This window comes from Triturus cristatus, chromosome 1_2 (assembly GCF_964204655.1).
Source record: "Triturus cristatus chromosome 1_2, aTriCri1.1, whole genome shotgun sequence".
Lineage (NCBI taxonomy): Eukaryota > Metazoa > Chordata > Amphibia > Caudata > Salamandridae > Triturus > Triturus cristatus.
This window is the reverse complement of record NC_140580.1, coordinates 528237011-528255747: the sequence shown is the minus strand read 5'-3', so window position 1 is coordinate 528255747 and position 18737 is coordinate 528237011. Positions and strand designations below refer to the sequence as shown.

Genomic DNA, 18737 nt, shown 5'->3' with positions numbered 1-18737 from the left:
TTTGTATACCGACCTATGTACTAATCGATCAGTAAACAGAATTCAGAATTGCAGTAGGTCGCAATTCGACCCATCTCATTAATATTCATCATGTAGATTGCACATTGCGACTTGCTACGATTGCCCATAGTCACAGGAATAGTGGCCTGCTGGGGTCTGTGATTGCTTTTAAATAAAGCAGCCTATATTTTTAGATGTAGACTCTTTTCCTTAAAGGAAAATGGGATGTTTAATAAACAAAAAAGGATTTTATACAAACTTTTTATAGGAGCAGAGGACCCCTTTCCATATGCAAATGGGTTAACACCTCCTTTGAGTTGATGATCAAATATTAATGCTTTGCAAACTGATTTCAGACACAACAATATTACTACAATAAGGAAACAGTATTTGGAAGGGACAACCTGAACGTGCCCATTTTTAAATACTAATTCCTTGTTGATTCCTAAACCCATTTAATAATTCGTAAAACATTTTCTGAATCATCTTTTGGGTTCTGTACATTTTAGAAATTGTTTTAGCAGTCCCAACCCCTCGGAATAACAGAATCTCAGGGTTTGCAACTATTAGAACACTGTGTACATGAGGTACTTGGTTCCCTGTCAATGCACATATTACTGAGTGTGCGCAATGGAAGTCAGAGAAATTAAGTTGATAGGACAATGATTGTCAACAATCTGTAGGCATAAAAATGCTTAAATGGAAACACAGTAACAAACAAGGATTTGAAAAGTCAGTAGATATTGAACTGGTTGCCAGCCTCTTGGCTTTGGCAATTCATGCTTTGTTTTGAAATATTTTTTGCAAAACCTTATTGTTGAATAAAATAGGAAAAAGCAAAAATATTTGTGGTCTGAAAAAGCACACTTTGTCACACAGTGTGTGAATGTGCTCCTTGGGAAATGGTAGAATGCCATCCCCATAGCGAAGTTAGCAAATGGCTGAAGTGGGCTGACCCACTGCCGCATGCTATATGCTGTAGTGGCCAAAAGAAAAATGTGAATGACACAATATTAGACTAATGGATAAAGAGGGCTGGTTAAAATGCCTTTAAAAGTAACTACATTATACATAAGTGTTTAATTAAATCAAAAAGACATGAATAACGTCAGACCTAAAAACCAGCCCCCATAGTGCGGATCACATGTGCAATCCGCTCCCCTCACCCTTAGTCAAACAGGGTAATTTTATAAGTCATCCCAGTGGAAGTCATTTTCACATCATCACACATCAAGTGCCTTAAGTCATCTGAAAAGTCTAAAAACTTGTGCTTGATGAGTTCAGGATGACATGAAAATTAGCATCTGATGACTTCACAAGATGTGATTGTTCACAATGACTTGAAGATGCTTCAAAATTCCTTGTTCTTATTTCAGCTCTACATTGTTGCCACATTCTTTCCCCGAGCCCGGAGGACTGCCTTAACCAGCGCGAGTAGCGACAGGAGCCGCGAGTGTTGGTTTTGACCGCGCCAGCCGGTGCTTAAAAGCAGAGGCAGGCTCCCGCAGCACGGGAGCCTTTGATCTTATTTCAACTCTACATTGTTGCCACATTCTTTCCCGGAGGCCCAGAAGACTGCATTACCCAGCGCGAGTAGCGGCAGGAGCTGCGAGTGTTGGTTTTGACCGCGCCAGCCGGCACTTAAAAGCAGAGGCAGACTCCCGCAGCGCGGGAGCCTTTGATCTCATTTCATCTCTACATTGTTGCCACATTCTTTCCCGGAGGCCCGGAGGACTGCATTACCCAGCGCGAGTAGCGGCAGGAGCCGCAAGTGTTGGTTTTGACCGCGCCAGCCAGCGCTTAAAAGCAGAGGCAGACTCCCGCAGCGTGGGAGCCTTTGATCTTATTTCAGCTCTACATTGTAGCCACATTCTTTCCCAGCAGGACTTCATTAACTCAGCACGAGTAGCGGCAGGAGCCGCGAGTGTTGATTTTGACCGAGCCAGCCGGCGCTTAAAAGCAGAGGCAGACACCCGCAGCGCGGGTCGTGGGTAGGCGTGCCCGGGCTGTGCACTGGCAAAGCCCGGGCAAAGGGCGGGCCCATCTGCGACCGTCAGAGGCCGAAAGAAGCCAGGCTGGGCCACGTCATTTTCATCTTTGATCGAGTGGACTTTTGTGGACTCTTTTTTGGACACTAGGAGCAAGGTATGCTGGTATCAGCTGTTGCTATAACGTGTACCAATAGTGGCAAATGGCACAAAAAATTATGAGCAAACGTAAATCATTAACAGGGCAGGGAGTGGTGGGGAATCTGGATGCATTCCTACTGAGAGCAGAGTCAGCCCTTATTCATGAAATTGCTCTCACAGAACGAAGACTATCCCTAGAGCCACAACCCCCTCTAAGTCAGCCTGCGACGTCTGCCCCGTAGAGTTCATTTACTTCCAACATAATTTTTCCCCGACTAACGAGTCGCACAACCAGGTATCCGACTTAGAGTCTACTGATGCGCCCAAGATAAGCGATATCTCAACCAGACCAAAATTAATAACTAGGGGCCAAAAAGTTAACATTAATCAGGGGAGGAGTCCTGCAACCCAGTCCAAGAAGAGAAAGGGGCAGGGTTCTAATAGGCAATCTCACCCCCTCCCTAAAAGAGGCCGCAAAAATAAAATTGTGGAGGAGGAGGAGAATCACCCAGAAACTAACCCGGCACATATGGATTTCACTCCAATAACCCCAACCCCACCTCGGAATAATGATAATGGGGAGTTTTGGATAAAAATGGGTGAGGTTGTTTCAGCCTTAGGGAACCTGCTGATTTAAAAGCCGTCCCAAATGGAAGCAAGCATAGATAAATGAGAAAAGCTGACGGGTATCACTCAGCCACACTCAACCAACACATGTCAATGTATAACCAAGTCCGTTTTGCCAAACAGGATTGGGGGCTTTACGACTAGACCAGACCAGTGAAAGCACCTCAAACGGTCTTATCGGGCCCTTCACTTAACAGCCATAATATGGCGGGTCCTGGAAGGCCGCATATAGGTGACGTATCCGCTAGCAGCAATCAAGTAGACACAGCACAGGGACCACCCACTATACTAGAGCGGCTGTTGAACATTAAAAAAGAACCACACCATATATACACACGTAGAGAGGGGGCTCAGACATCAACTGCTCCAAGACAGCATAATCAGTACTGGAGAGATACGCCTTGCTCAAATATATTACATCTTCCTCCGGAAGCAAAGCCTTATACCATCGTGCTGGCCAATGCCCCTCCATTGCCACATGGAGCTCTGGACTACTAAAGTAAAACAATGGTTCTGTCGGGCTATGGAACATTGGTCAACACTGAGAAATAAATCGTTGCATGTGTTAAGTGCAAGGACGGGATTATCAAACCATCTTTTTTCTGAGTTTACGATGGCTCGGTGGATCGGTTGGATAGGAAGATCTAAAAAGTCACTAGAGGGTGACTGCATAGTATTACATTTGGGACACCAGAACTGGTTCAATCAATATTAGATAGGGCGGGCAACTGGTCGATCACACACACAGGAATTCATATTCTACCCCTGGGTTTTTTCTACAAACCACATGACCTTCCACAGTTCATACCAGGGGCGGATAGAGACTGGGGATCGGGACAACATAGGTTTTCAATAACAGTTAACAACTATTATGATGTTCTCAATACTTTAGATGAAAATGACTGACTGAAGCCAATAAACAGGGGAGATAATTTGATGTGGGCATTTTCAGGGATAACAGGGTTGTAGTACCACCTACTGACTGTATTGCCGCACAAGAGACCGTAGTTTTTAGGGCGCCTCACACGATATTCGTTAGGTAACCCACTGAGAGAGGCATCATGAGTAGCACATTAGCTAATCACCAAGATCAATGTGAATTACCAACTCTGGTCCAAGTTTTACCCCATACTGGTAGTCCCCCCCCCTTTGAGCTCGCCCCTTCCGAGAACTACGTCTGGTGGTGATTGCTTACCATGTAAGATCATTTCCTGAAACATGCAGGGTTGCATAGTAAGTTAAATAACCAAACATGGTGTAATTTTGTCCCTGATCAGGACATACTATGTCTCCAGGAGACTTGGGTCAGAGAACCAATTCACATTCATACATCTGCAGTGAAAAAACAAGGGGGCAGAGCGAAGGGTGGGCTATGCATGTATATTTCAAATAAACTTACAACGGACAAAATAGATCTAATACTGGGGAACAGCTACTATCAGCTGGTAAAATTTCATCAAAATAAGACCCATTGTACTATTTTGGTCAACTTTTACAACAACATCTCTCCAGACAACTTAGGCAATATCATACAAAAATTTGGCAGTTAACTCAACTCATTTATTAATGCCAGTGGGAAGGAGACTATGATAGTCTGTGGGGGCGATTTTTAATTGTGCGATATGTCCACATGAGGATAGTTGGATTTGTGGTAACATTGATGAAGAGGGCATACGTAGTATCCATTTTTGTCACACTATGATGGGGGAACTGTTTAATGAGCTAATAGTGAGCACTGAGCTTGGCTTCATGAATGACCTAGTGGCTAAACCTTTCCCTATGCCTTCAACATTTAATGGAAAAGGTCTATCCTCAACAATAGATTATGTACTGGTCTCACTTAACCACGCATCTAGGCTGCATTCTTTTAAGGTGGGCGACAACCCCATGAGTGACCAATTTCCACTATGCCTAGAGGTTAATTTGCCATCACATAGGCTTGCTAGAGTCAATAATGTTGCAGAAATGGCGGGAAAAGTAACACTTAATAGAACCAATGGGTACACCTTGCGGTGGACAAAGGTTGATCCTGAAGCTGTTACAAAACAGCTAATAACAAAATGTAAAACAGCCATCTAAAATTGCCTGAGTGAATCAGCCCCACAAGATGATGTCCTACTGTCTTTCAAGCAAATTGCGGCTGGGGATAGGGAGTTATTATTTGTGCAATTTAGTCAAAAAACGGGTGGTTCACCACAAAATGTACACGTGCACTCTCCAATCTTAAACAGGTGCTGGGCAAGCAGCCTAGAAATCCTATGAGATTATAGACTGGCCCTTAAGTAAAGAAGATGCGCCCAGAAAAGGGAAGCATGGGAATCCCTTTATAGTGCTGCACAATTGAAAGATAGTGCTGCCTTTTGGAGAGCGGTAAAAACCCAGTTTTTACAATCTTTGGATGCCCCACAATAGAAATTGCGATATCAAAGGAGCTATGGATTAAACACTTTTCAAAGTTGTATTATGGGTAGGTGATTCCACATCTCCAAGTTAGGGATATGTCAGGGGAGTCCACTGAATATATACTCTCTATACCAGTCTACTCTGCGCCACTGCACTCTACTCTGTAAGACTGCAATATCCTCCACTGAACTCAACATCACTCTACTCTGCACCACTGCACAGTAACCAACGGCACACTATGCCACTCTACACCACTGTGCTCTATTCTACTTTGTACCACTGTAGTCTGTGCCACTGCAATTTCTGCACTTCTACACTCTATGCCACTGCACCCTACTCTACATCACTCAACTGTATGCCACTCTACTGCACTCTACGCCAATGCACTCTACACCACTACTTTGCATCTCTCCACACCACTAGAATCTATTCTGCACCACTACACTTCATGCCCCTGCACTCTATGCCACTCTACGTCACTCTACTCTATGTCACTCTACTCTGTGCCAGAGCACCACACCACTTTACTCAAAACCAATGCACTCTATGCCACTGCACTCTGCACCAATCTACCCTGCACCATTGTACTTCACGCCACATCGTTCTAGGCCACTGTACAACACTACACAATATGATACTCCACTCTATGAGGCTCTACTCCATTAAACTCCATTCCGGCACTCTACCCTATGCCACTCCACTCTACAACATTCTACTCCACGCTGTGCCACTCTTAAACACTACTCCACAACACTCTATACAACTCCCTTGATGCCACTCCATGCCACTTTACTCCACTCTAGTCTACAACACACTACTCCATGCCACTCTACTCCATACCACTCCACAACACTTTACTCCACTCTATGCCATTCCACTCTCATACACTACTCCACTTTATGCCACGCCACTCTACGGCAATATACTCTGCTCTACAACACTCTACAACACTCCAATCCACTGTACGCAACACCTTCAATGCCACTCTACTCTACACCTCTCCACAACTCTCTGCCTCTCCAATCGTCGACACTCCACTCTAATCTACACCACTCCATAACACTCCACTATTTGACACATCCCTCTCCTTTACCCCACTAACTTTTAGCCATGCTGAACAGCAGCCACACTGGTGTACAACATGACTAAAACCTATTGGCAAAACTAATAACTCTTTCATAGGCCAGGACTTTTGCCTTGCCAATGTTTGTTTATTTTTGCAGACACTGCAGACCATCGTCAGAAAACATTGGCAATCCATTTGGGCAAAAAGGCAAGAACTATTGGATTTGCCAGTGCTTATTTTTGTAGCAGTAATTTGCTCTACCAAGGATCTAATAAAACAGTGAATTTCTTAACATCCTGTGTATGTCAAACAAGGTCTACCCATTACCACTCAAGATCATCCTAAAATCCACATTTTGAAATCGCCTTTCATTAATACAGGTAGAACCCATCCTATGGTAAAATATTCCCATCATGAAGTCATCGACTAGTACAATCACACTGTAAAGATATCTTGGGATCCTCTTTGAGTAATGCAGCCTCATTCTGAAGTCATCACAAGATCATTTGTTAATAATACAGCCCCATCCTGAAATACTCATAGGATCATCCTGGAGTAATACAATCTAATCCTGAAATCATCCTAGGATCATCCTGCAGTAGTACAAGTCATCACATGCTTTCCACTGAAGTAATCAGAAACCCATCCTGGAGTAATCCAGCCTAATCCTGAAATCCTCATGAGAACATCCTGCAGTAGTAAATCATCATCACATGTTTTCCACTGAGGTAATCAGCAACCCATCCTGGAGTCATTTCTGTGATGTCTTTAGAATCATCGTATTTAAATATTTTTCTCCATACACATACTTCAGGATGGCTTGGGATGACTACCTCAGATAATTACAGGAATAGCCTGGCTAAAGGCATCGGATGATTTCAGAATGCCTCCAGGATCTTCCTTCATAGTTCAATATACCTATGCAAAATGCTGTCATAACAGAAACATATGAAACGTGTAAACACCTTCAATTATCACATCTACTCACACACCAATCCAAGATACATTCCAGAATCCAACCTTCTACAGATAGGCAACAATAAACATTATTGGGAATGTTGAAATGAAAAAATTGTGCATACACATCCAAAACACCAATATCCTCAACGCCAAACATAAAAACTAACATTTTCTCCCAACATGCGCAAAATATTTACACATGTGCGCAAAGAGGTGCACACATCCACAGCCCCACTTTTTGTGCGACTTGCAAATTAACAGTTAGTTGTGCATACAGGGATCAACAAAAAGACAATCTTTCTCCTTACATCAATAAAGTCTAAAAACGTCTGTTACCTTCTATTTTGTTCTAAAATCATTCACTGCTAATATTTTTGTTTTAGTGCATGTGAGAATGCAAACCTATTGAAAGGTCAAACGTACTGTACACAGAGATGGCGTAGAGGTATAATCAGAATTACACCATTACGAAACATGTATTGACAAAACTTACTTGTAATTATGGTTGTTTGTATTCGTTTTGAGAACTGTAGATAAAGTTAGTGAAATATAAGAATGCTGTTTTATAATTTTAGTACTGTGCACACTCTATTGGAACTGGCAGTAAAAAACAAAGCGAATATTTTGGGAATAAATGATGCCCCGATTTTCAGTCCTCCTGGAAACGTTACATGTTATCTTATGTGCTCCCCTGTTGTTTGATGTTGTACGGCATGTTCTCGCAAGTAGATCCATTTAGACAAATGGCTCACAGTAATCAGATTACTTTTTGGGTGGCCCATTAGGATGGCATGAACAAGGGCTTACATTGACCATCACATACTGTAGTCTTACCAAAGATCTATTTAATGCCCCATCATCAAACTCTAACGAGAGTACAAATGGGGCAATGCAAGCCTCTAAAATGCTATGGGCACCCCATTCAAATAATGGCAATACATGGAAATACATGAAAGCCAATGGTACGTGGGAGTTGACCTAAAGGCCCCTCTCTATATACCAAACACATTTAGTATTAAAGAAAAAATGTAGGAGAAAAAAAAGACACTAGAACCATTGAGTTTGATAAAAGGGAACTGGAGATGTGAATGTTTCAACTGTTAAAGCAAATAGCACATTGAAGAAGTAAAGGGTCATTGAAAAACAAAACTATGAGGCTGACTTAGACCAAGGTGTGATATTAGGCCAGTTCCTCTTGTTGGGTTTATTCAACCTTTGTAGTATGGAATCACTGGTCTGATCATCAGAGTCACAAGGTACCTGAGTGGTCAGATCACGGAGCCCTCACACATACAATAGGGTGTCATGCATCATAATAGGATGCTCCTCGTCAAGCAGGTGCTGCAATGCCTGACGGGACTGGGGGCTTTTTATTGGAGATCTTTTTGATCCTTAAGAAGCATGCATGAGAGATGTCAGCGAAATGTATAGGGTGGTGAAAAAGAAAATTTGGTTAAAAGAGTCTAAGGGAACCTGAAATTTAATCGGTAGAGTGATGGTCTCTTGACACAGTAAAAACAAGGTGCTCTCTTGTGGTCACAATGGACCTTAATAGCTAGTAAGTGGAAAGTATAAGACGGTCAACATGTTTCATGACCTGTTTGCCTGTAGGGTCAGTTGCTATTACATTAGGACATAGGAATAAATCCTTCCCTATTTATAAAAATATGTAGGCCCCAACTGTGGTCATGGGTGCCTACTTAAGTATTCAATACTGCACCTGTGTTGATGCAGTGGGGTAGATTCCACTCAAGAGATAGAAAAAGAGGAATGTGTATGAAAGTCAAGTGAGTCTGAGCCTGGAATTTCCCATTTGCCATGGTCAAATTAGTGTACACTTTCTTAAGTTGCGTCTGTGCACCATTCTTCTGATATTTGGGTTGGAACACTGTGAGTGTCAAGAGGTACAGACTGACTATATGTGTCTCGCTATTGTTAAAAACCAGTTAATACTATGCCAACAAATGCACATTATTTTGCCCTATCTGTACCTCTTGACACTCACTTTATTTTGACACAAATATCGGAAGAACGGAGCACAGACGCAACTTAAGAAAGTCTATAATAATTTGACCATGGCATATGGGAAATGCCTGGCTCAGTCTCACTTGATTTCAAACACATTCTTCTTTTTCTTTCTCTTAGGTGGAATCTACCTCACTGCATTAACACAGGTGCAGTATTGGATACTTAAGCAGGCACCCATGACCACAATTAGGGCCTACACATTTTTACAGATAGGGTAGGATTTAATCCTATGTCCTGATGAAATGTGAACTGACCCTCCATGCAAACAGGGAATGATATATGTTGACCGTATTACACTTTCCACATACTAGCTATTAAGGCCTATTATGACCAAAAGATACCACCTTGCTTTTACTGTGTCAAGAGACCATCACTTTTTTACGATTTAAACAATTTCAGGTTTTCTTAGACTCTTAACCACATTTCCGTTCTCTCCAACCTATACATTTCTCTGACCTCTCACATGAATGCATCTTAGGGCATTTAAGGATCCAAAAGATCTCTGATAAAGAGCCCCCAGGCACGTCAGGCATTGCAGCACCGGCTTGACGAGGAGCGCCCTATGATGAAGCATGACACCCTATTGGGTGTGTGAGGGCTCCATGATCTGACCACTCAGGTCCCTTGTGACTCTGATGTTCAGACCAGTGATTCCACACTACACAGAGCTTAACAAACCCCACAAGAGGAACTACCTCATTGAGTTTTGTATTTATTTACCCCATGAATAGTGTGGGTGTAGGACCTCATTAAACATTAAACCGCCACACCTTTCACTCCCACTTCGATACTGGACTCGGCCGTGCTTCCTCTGGGAAAGCTGTAGTCTTCTTTGGGTTTGGGGTCTTCAAATTCAGTCCCCTTGAGGAATCTTCTGGCCCACATCGTCCCTCGGACAGAAGAAAGGCTCAGGAACGGAGACGAACAAACAGGATTAATTTCAGAAGTATTTGTCTGTGATCACAGCAACAAACAGGAGGGTAGAGCGTCGACAAGGACAGTTAAGAAGACGATGCTGCCCTGATTGGAGGACTTGCTTCTTTTTTATTCCCATGGACTGATGGGAAGTGTAGTTTGTTATGGTTATGTTCTTTGAAGGCTGCTGTAAAATAAAGCAAAGAAAGAAAAGCCTAATCCTTCGCTTCGCCTGGAGTGCTGTCAGACGCTGAGGGGTGCTCTGCCTTGTTGTCATCGAGGAGGGGGCTGCTTGTTGCTGTCTTGCCTGCGGGGAGTCGAGGAGGGCTGTAGCACGACGCGGGACTCTGTGTCCCAGGATTCCGTGCTCTCTGCCACCTGTGCTCGCTCCACGCCCACCCGCCCCGGACAGTTCTTAAATCCTCGCGGAACCCGCTGGCGCGGGTCCCGCTTCGCCTGGAGTGCTGTCAGACGCTGAGGGGTGCTCTGCCTTGTTGTCATCGAGGAGGGGGCTGCTTGTTGCTGTCTTGCCTGCGGGGAGTCGAGGAGGGCTGTAGCACGACGCGGGACTCTGTGTCCCAGGATTCCGTGCTCTCTGCCACCTGTGCTCGCTCCACGCCCACCCGCCCCGGACAGTTCTTAAATCCTCGCGGAACCCGCTGGCGCGGGTCCCGCTTCGCCTGGAGTGCTGTCAGACGCTGAGGGGTGCTCTGCCTTGTTGTCATCGAGGAGGGGGCTGCTTGTTGCTGTCTTGCCTGCGGGGAGTCGAGGAGGGCTGTAGCACGACGCGGGACTCTGTGTCCCAGGATTCCGTGCTCTCTGCCACCTGTGCTCGCTCCACGCCCACCCGCCCCGGACAGTTCTTAAATCCTCGCGGAACCCGCTGGCGCGGGTCCCGCTTCGCCTGGAGTGCTGTCAGACGCTGAGGGGTGCTCTGCCTTGTTGTCATCGAGGAGGGGGCTGCTTGTTGCTGTCTTGCCTGCGGGGAGTCGAGGAGGGCTGTAGCACGACGCGGGACTCTGTGTCCCAGGATTCCGTGCTCTCTGCCACCTGTGCTCGCTCCACGCCCACTCGCCCCAGCCCTACCATCCCTCATAAAGGAGGAGGCGCTACCCGCTACGCGGGACGCGAGCGGGACGCGCCGGACGAAGCCCGGTCAAAGGGCGGACCGTCTGAGGCCGTCAGAGGCAGAAGGAGGCTGGGCTGGGCCACGTCTTTTGTTTCCGCTAGACCTGTGAGTACATATTCAGGTTTCGTACCCACTAAACTATGTCGACCCGTTCGGGTAAACTGTTAAGGAATGAAGGTGTAAGGGGGCCAAATGCAGCAAGCCCCATTATTGGATCTATGGACCGCTTCATTACCAGGGTGGCGGCGGTGATTGATAAGGAGATCGCAATGTCTGAGCGGCGTTTATCTGAGGTCTACCTCCCTTCGAGACGTTCATCCCTGGGGGGCGATGCTCAATCATCACTTATAACTGCCAGTACCCAGTTCCATGGCGATATTGCGCCTAGTGTTTTTGGTACTTCCTCAAACCCACCCCAGTTGGTTGACATTGAACAAAATATAGGCAGGCTAGAAAGTTTGGCTGCTCTTTTTCCAATAGTCACCATGGAGGATGATGGTCTTGGTAAACTGATTGCATCATCGTCCATCAACACCCCAAGTGAAGCCATTAGTGTTGTGGAACCTTTATTATCGTCCACCTCGCACTTGGGATTACCAGAAGGGGAGATAGTTAGGTCCCCCAATAATTCCCAAACAACCATCATTAGACAGGAGAATAGGCCCTTAAGCAAAAAGGTTCGTAAACGTAAAAGGGGCTGCCCAGTTAGACAGGCCGTGCTTTATCAAAATTCAAGAAAGCCTTTTGAAGTGGGTATGAGAACTACAAGGGTCAAAGCTACAGTGAAAAAACTGGCCATACCTGGGGATGTTGTAAACTCTCCTGAGGAGTCACACTCTGGCCCAAATAGTGCGAAACTTTTAAAGTTTACGGACTTAGCAACGGTAGAAAATATTCTTGAGAAGGTCTATAGACTCTTGAATCCGTTGCTAACTCAAGTTAAAGGCCTTGGGGATAGGATTGACAAACTCGAGCAATCAACCCTTGACGGCTTTCACTCACTTAAAGTAGCAGTTAAACAAACAAGTAGAGTGACCGAAGCTAAGAACCTGGTTGCTAGCGGAAACGTGCCTTCATCTCAGCGAGCCTTCAAGCATCCACTAGGCTGTGAGAAGGGAGCTTCTAATAGTCCATCTACCCTAGCTTCCACATCTATTCCAAGTCCCAAAGCAGGACTTCAGCAAAAGGGTTCTCAAACCCAGTTAGAGCCCGATAAAAATAAGCTTAAGTCTCCCCGACAGAAGCAGCCACAGGTAGTGAGTGGCATAATGGAAATTCCTAAAAAACAAGGGGCATGTACCAACTCTAGCAGGTTAGCCTTAGAGAAATCCCCTAGGTCCGTCCCCCATCCTACCACTAGATCAACCCTTTCACTTGCCTCTAGTAAACAAGTACGACAAATTCCCCCAGTAAACCTTCCACCAGACTGTCAACCCTTTGCGGCAGTCATGGTTAATGTGCCTCCTTTAAAGGACGGCCAGTTGGAAAACCATCAATCACTTAAGAATAAGTGTATCCACTGGCTAAAGGCAAATAAGCCAATCCCGCTAGGTGTGGATGGCATTATACTGAGTGTCCGTAGAGTGGACTGGGTTGGACACGGGGAAAAAACACAGGAGGGGGACTGTATAATTGTAAATTTCCAAGACCCAAGAGTGGTACCATCGATTTGTACCCCTGTTCCTAATATGGGGGTCCCGGGGGTCAAAGTGGTAGACCTTTCCTTCTTTTATCCCAGGCAAATCATTGATTTTAGCGGTGGAAGCTTAAGTCCCCCTGTTCTTGTCCAGAATAGGAATGGGGTTTTAGGGGACACCAGGGAGAAAAATTTGTTGCCAGCGGGACCCATCTGACTGGAAGTTGGGCAGAGAGTAGATTCAGTGGAAATATTATCACTTAGCAAAAGTAATCCTATAAGTGGGATAGGTGACCTTATATCCACCTTGCATGACCCTTGCTGTCCTCACGTTTTCCCGAGGAGCTCTACAGGCGGGGACAGTCCGGCGCCCTGCAGCACTCCGGCTGTGACGGACCTTGCCCTTAAGGTTTTCAGCTGGAATGTCGCGGGGATTGCAGGGAAGTTGCCCCTCCCTGACTTTATTAGGCAGGTTGACGAGCACTCTCTGTGCCTCTTTCAAGAGACATGGAGTTGTGTGCCGGTCCACAGGGTGGGTTTTTCCTCCTACTTCTCCCCTGCGCATGTCTCATCTTCAGGGAGGGGGCGCCCAGCTGGTGGCCTCCTTATCTGGGTTGCGGCATCTCTTGATTGCAGAATTATGGATTTCCCCACAGGTTCTCCTGACATTCAAAACATAACCTTAATAGACCAAAGGGGGAGAGTTGTTTTAAACGTTTATAATGTTTATGGCCGGGGAACCGTGGGCGGGAGAAAGTCTCCTGTAATATCTTTACTCGAGACTTTGTTAAACAACACCCCATATAAGTCTCGTACATTGGTTGCAGGTGATATGAACTGTACGTTCGAGCCTTTGGGTTCGGACGTTTCCCTCGACCAAGAGGAGGAGGACACTAGGTGGGGGATTCCGGTTCTGGAAATCCCACCGATCAAGAGGTGGTCAGAAGTGGCACTTCAGTTATACTCCCTGAGCCTTGAATTCAATCTAAGGGCTGTTAATGGGAGGACACCCTCGGATAGGCTGGGCGCACACACGTATAATAGGCCCGGACATACATCTAGGTTAGATTATCTTTTAGTAGACGTGTGTCTATGGCCCTATGTAAAGGATATGCAGGTGGTCCCCTCGGTTGAAAGCGACCACAACCTCCTTTCTCTAAGTATGGCTCAGTGGTGGCGTTACTCAAGTAAGGTTTCTATAAACCAGGTAGCAGCACCACCTGAGGTATCTGAAGTCTCCCCTTGTGGTAGGCGAATTAAATGGGCCAAACTGGTTTTATCAGAGGGGAAGGTAGAAGAAATAAAATCTCTCCTAAACCATACGGTATTAAACCTTGGAACATCCTCGGAAGGTGTGGGCAGAGCGAGTGGGCTCTTCGTCTCCCTGATAGATGCCTTGACTAATGTCTTTACTCTTCACCACAATAAATTGGGTAATAAACTCTCCAAAAAAACCCTCGATGGTTGGTATTCCCAACCATGTAGGGTTCTTAAGGCTAAGTTAGTTGAGGCGATCAAAGTTAAGTCCCGTCTTGAGATACAGGAAGCAAGGAAGGCCTACAATAACTCTCTTAAACTAGCCAGGAGGGAGTGGGAAGATAAACATTGGGATGACCTGCTTCAGGCCAGCAAAAGTAGAGACCCAAGGGCATTTTGGAAACTTATAAGTGCACGGAAAAGCCCCGATGCACTTATGAGACCCTGTAACATCTCGCCACAAAGCTGGGTAAAGCACTTTGGGTCTTTATACCTCCCTCCAGATGAGGATGGTAATGCGGGGATGGTTCTTACGCATATAATCGAACCTCATGCCTACGATCTCTTTACTCCGCTAGAACTTGAGGGGGTTATAGGGTGGGTAGCCCCACGCAAGGCTGCGGGTCCCGATGGCCTCCCGGGAGACCTTATGAGGGCATACCCAGTGGAATGGGCACGGGTCATAGCAGCGCTACTTAATGATATCATGATGGGAGGGGTAGTACCTGAATCCTGGAAAGGGGCGGTGGTGGTCCCAATTTATAAAAAAGGGTGCAGGGAAGCTCCAGGTAATTACCGACCCATAAGTCTGATCGACTCCACCCAAAAGATAGCAGGTAAAGCTATCCTTGGAAGGATTCTCCATTGGGTGGAGGAGAATAAAATTCTTTCAGACTTTCAGGCAGGTTTTCGGGTTGGAATGGGGACAATTGAGCAGGTGTTTAGGCTGGTATTATTGTGGTGGAAGGTGGTGGAACTGGGCAAGGGCAGCCTTTATCTGGCCTTTATAGACCTGAAGACTGCCTTTGACCTAGTCCCCCGAGAGGATCTCTGGAGGGTACTTCTCGAGCTGGGCTTACCCCCTTACATCTTGTCACTTCTTATCAGCCTTCACGCCCATACCTTTGCCCAGGTCCGTTGGGGTAAAAACGGTGAACTTACTGAGAAGATTCCAGTCTCTAGGGGCGTAAGGCAGGGCTGTGTCCTGGCACCAACCCTATTTTCACTTTATGTGAACGGGGTGGTAAAACATCTCCAGCAAGAACCAGCCGACGCCCCCTGTCTCGGAGGAGTCCGGATCCCCACCCTGCTATTTGCGGACGACACACTCCTGATTTCGAAGACCCCTCAAGGTCTCCAGAAATTATTAACACGATTTCAGGAGTTTTGTGATGTAAGAGGATTAACAATAAATGTGGATAAAACAAAATATTTAGTCCTAAATCCTCCTAAGAAACTGGGCCGCCCACCGACTCTAAATTCGACCCCCCTAGAGAAAGTAGCCGAATTCGACTACCTTGGCATCCGGATTACGGATAGGATGTCCTGGGTTAGCCATATTGATAAAATGGTCCTCAGTCACAGGAGAGTGGGAGGTGCCCTTATGAGGGAGTTCAGGGCCTCTCCAAGAAGATCACTCACCCCAGTAGTTGATATTTACAAGGCTAAAGTAGTGTCATCAGCCTTGTATGGTGCAGAATTGTGGGGCCACTGTTGTTTGAAAGGCCTAGAGACAGCGGAGAGTAAGTTACTGAAATCCCTTATCTCCGTCCCCCTGAGTACTCCATCCGTACCTGTCAGGTTGGATATGGGCTGCAAAAATATTAAAGACCAGGCCCAGCTTCGCCCGCTTTTGTTATGGACAAGAATCTGGAGGGGTGAAGAATTGAAATCTTATGCTGATGCCTTGGGAGAAATTATGAGTTTGGGGGGCTGGGCTAAAATAAAGTGGCTCAGAGATACTAAAAAGCTTTTGGAGAATGTCGGTCTAGGAGGCTGCTGGTCATCACGTTCAGCCCCTACAAAAGAAGTTGTCAAGGCGCATTATTGGAACTGGTGTGCGGAGCGGTTAAACACAACCTCTAACCACTGCAAGTCGACTGTCGCCTTTTTGCAAATTAAAGACACTGTGGCTTTTGAACCCTACCTGGACCTGATAACTCTCCCTTATGACCGAGCCCTTTATTTCAAATTTAGAGTTGGATGTCTCCCCCTAGGTGCATTGGTATCGAGTTGGTCACCTGTGCCCCGCATTTCTCCCAACTGTGCGTGTTGCCCTAGCAAGGCCGAGTCTATTGTACATGTCTTATTTGTTTGCCCGGACTATGCAAGGCCCAGGAGTGTCTGGTTGAAACCCCTCTGTCGCAATATGGGCACACGTAGTCACCTTGAAGCCCTGCGTATTTTAACTACGGACACTTCCCCCCTTTTAGTGTGTGGAATTGCGAAATTTTTAAAGTGGTCCTGGCTTATTCGCTGCAAGAGATTGTCAGTAGCTGTTTAATTCTTTTTTTAGATAATTTATTATGGGAAATTTACGCCCTTTTTACATTTCTTATGACTTTGATACTGGCTTCTTGTAACTGTGATTTTTATGTGTCTACTGTATTTTTTATGTGCTTACAAGATATCTTGCATATCGAATAAAAGCTTATGACTGACTGATATATCCTCATCCCTCTATTGATTATAGAGTGATATCAGGTCAACCACAATGGAGCAGAGGTCAGATAGGCCAAGTGGGTTATTCCTATCAAAGTTTATAGCATAGAACTCGGGGCCAGATGTATATAAAAAATGTTTTGCGATTCCCTAATTGCGAATCTTTGCGATTCGGAAATAGGGAATCGCAAAACTGCATAAATGAAAGTGTTTAGTACACTTTCTGCAATTCCTAAGGGGTCGCAAATGACCTACCTCATGACTATTAATGAAGTAGGTAGCAATTTGCAACCCCCTAGGAATCGCAAAAATCACAAGGATGGTGGCCTGCTGAGATCAGCAGACCACCATGTCTGTGATTGCTTTTAAATAAAGCAATCTTTTTTTTTGTAAACCAGCCTGTTTTCCTTTAAGGAAAACAAGATGCTTTACAAAAAGAAAAATGAAAAGTTTTCTCTTTATTTTTTAAGAGCAGGCAGTGGCCCGTATGATAACTGCCTGCTCTTAAAAATGCTTTTCCAAACACTCACAAAGGGGAAGAGGTCCGTTTGGGAACCCATCCCATTTACGAATTGGTTACCACCTACTTGAAGTAGGTGGTAAAATGCGGATGTTTTGCAACCGCATTCACAGTCACAAAACATTCAGGCATACCGTTAGGATTCGCTATTTGCTAATGGACATCCTAAACACGCCCCTTCCAAATAGCGAATCAAAAACCCATTTTGTGATTCGGTAACAGGTTACCGAATTGCAAAATTGGTTTTGATGCATTGCAAAAGCATTTTTTGTGATCGCATATGGGCGCAATCCGCAAATTGGCCTGTTTGCGAGGAGAAAAATGCTTGATGCATCTGGCCCCTAGTCCTTGAAATGGAAGTCAAAATCCTTCAGCAGGGCAAAGTTCAAGGCTGAGTTCGCAAAGGGGCCAATTTGGTCAACAAGCTGATACTGAAGCTGCTGTATTGGCACCAAACCAAAAGCTCAGAGTGGGAGAAGGCTCATTTATTACATATCCATCTAGGTTGCTTCATCATTTAGACTGAAGTGCTGTCTCGCCCTGGTCTAATATTTTACCTTCAGACTTAGTTGCTTTTTTGGGTTTCAAAATCTTCCAGTGGGACAAGGCTGGAAGTTGTAGCCAGACAGAGCACTCAAAAGTAGGAAACCTTTCCTGTGTCCAAGGAGAACCAATTTACAATGCAGCAAACATCTGTGTAAGACAAACCTGGTTTTCTTGAACAACTTGGGGGGATGACCTGGGAAAGCCTCAGCACTTAGTCTAAGTCCTCTTGAGGTTGAAAAACTTATGAAGTTCCACTTTTCTCCAACTGCTCGTAAAGTTCCTTCTGGTTACTCCTGGAGCCCTAGATCCTCAGCGTATGCTACAAGGTACTAGATATTTCATAATTGTTAAGCTCCTGAAGGGTTTAGTCCTCTATGGTCAGCTGGACCCTCTTGGAGTCAGGAGTCCTTCTGCTATTGTGTCCCTGAAGCAGTTACATAGGAGGCCAACCACTTGACACTTGGAGAGCAGTCCCAGTCACTGAATACTAGTAGGAGTCAGGAGTCCTTAAATCCGCTCCTTTGAGCAGGTGTCTTACTTCTCGATCTATGCCCAGCTCCTTTTGCAGCACTTCTTTGTCACTTTACTGCAAAACAATCTTAGAAGTCCTGAATTCAAGATGGCTGAACTCTTCCTACTGTACCGTTCTAGGTCGAGAGACCAAGCCATTGCCTCCTCGAGAGCAAGATTGTTAACTCCATTGTCCTCTGGAGAGTAATATTATCAACAGGAATGTGTATTGGCCTCTGGGAGTGTGATCAGTGGCAGAAATGGTTTTAAACCAGTTCTTTGCTCAGGCAGCCTAAAGTACATTTTTATTAAGATACTTTTTACCTAAAATGATCAGAAATCTGATTTCA

At 45.3% G+C, this 18737-nt stretch overlaps 1 protein-coding gene across 2 annotated transcripts in view; it reads right to left on the bottom strand.

Moving 5' to 3' along the window:
• Positions 1–18737, bottom strand: part of HPSE2 (heparanase 2 (inactive)) — a 1995135-nt gene that overhangs the window by 645985 nt on the left and 1330413 nt on the right. The window lies entirely within an intron of this gene.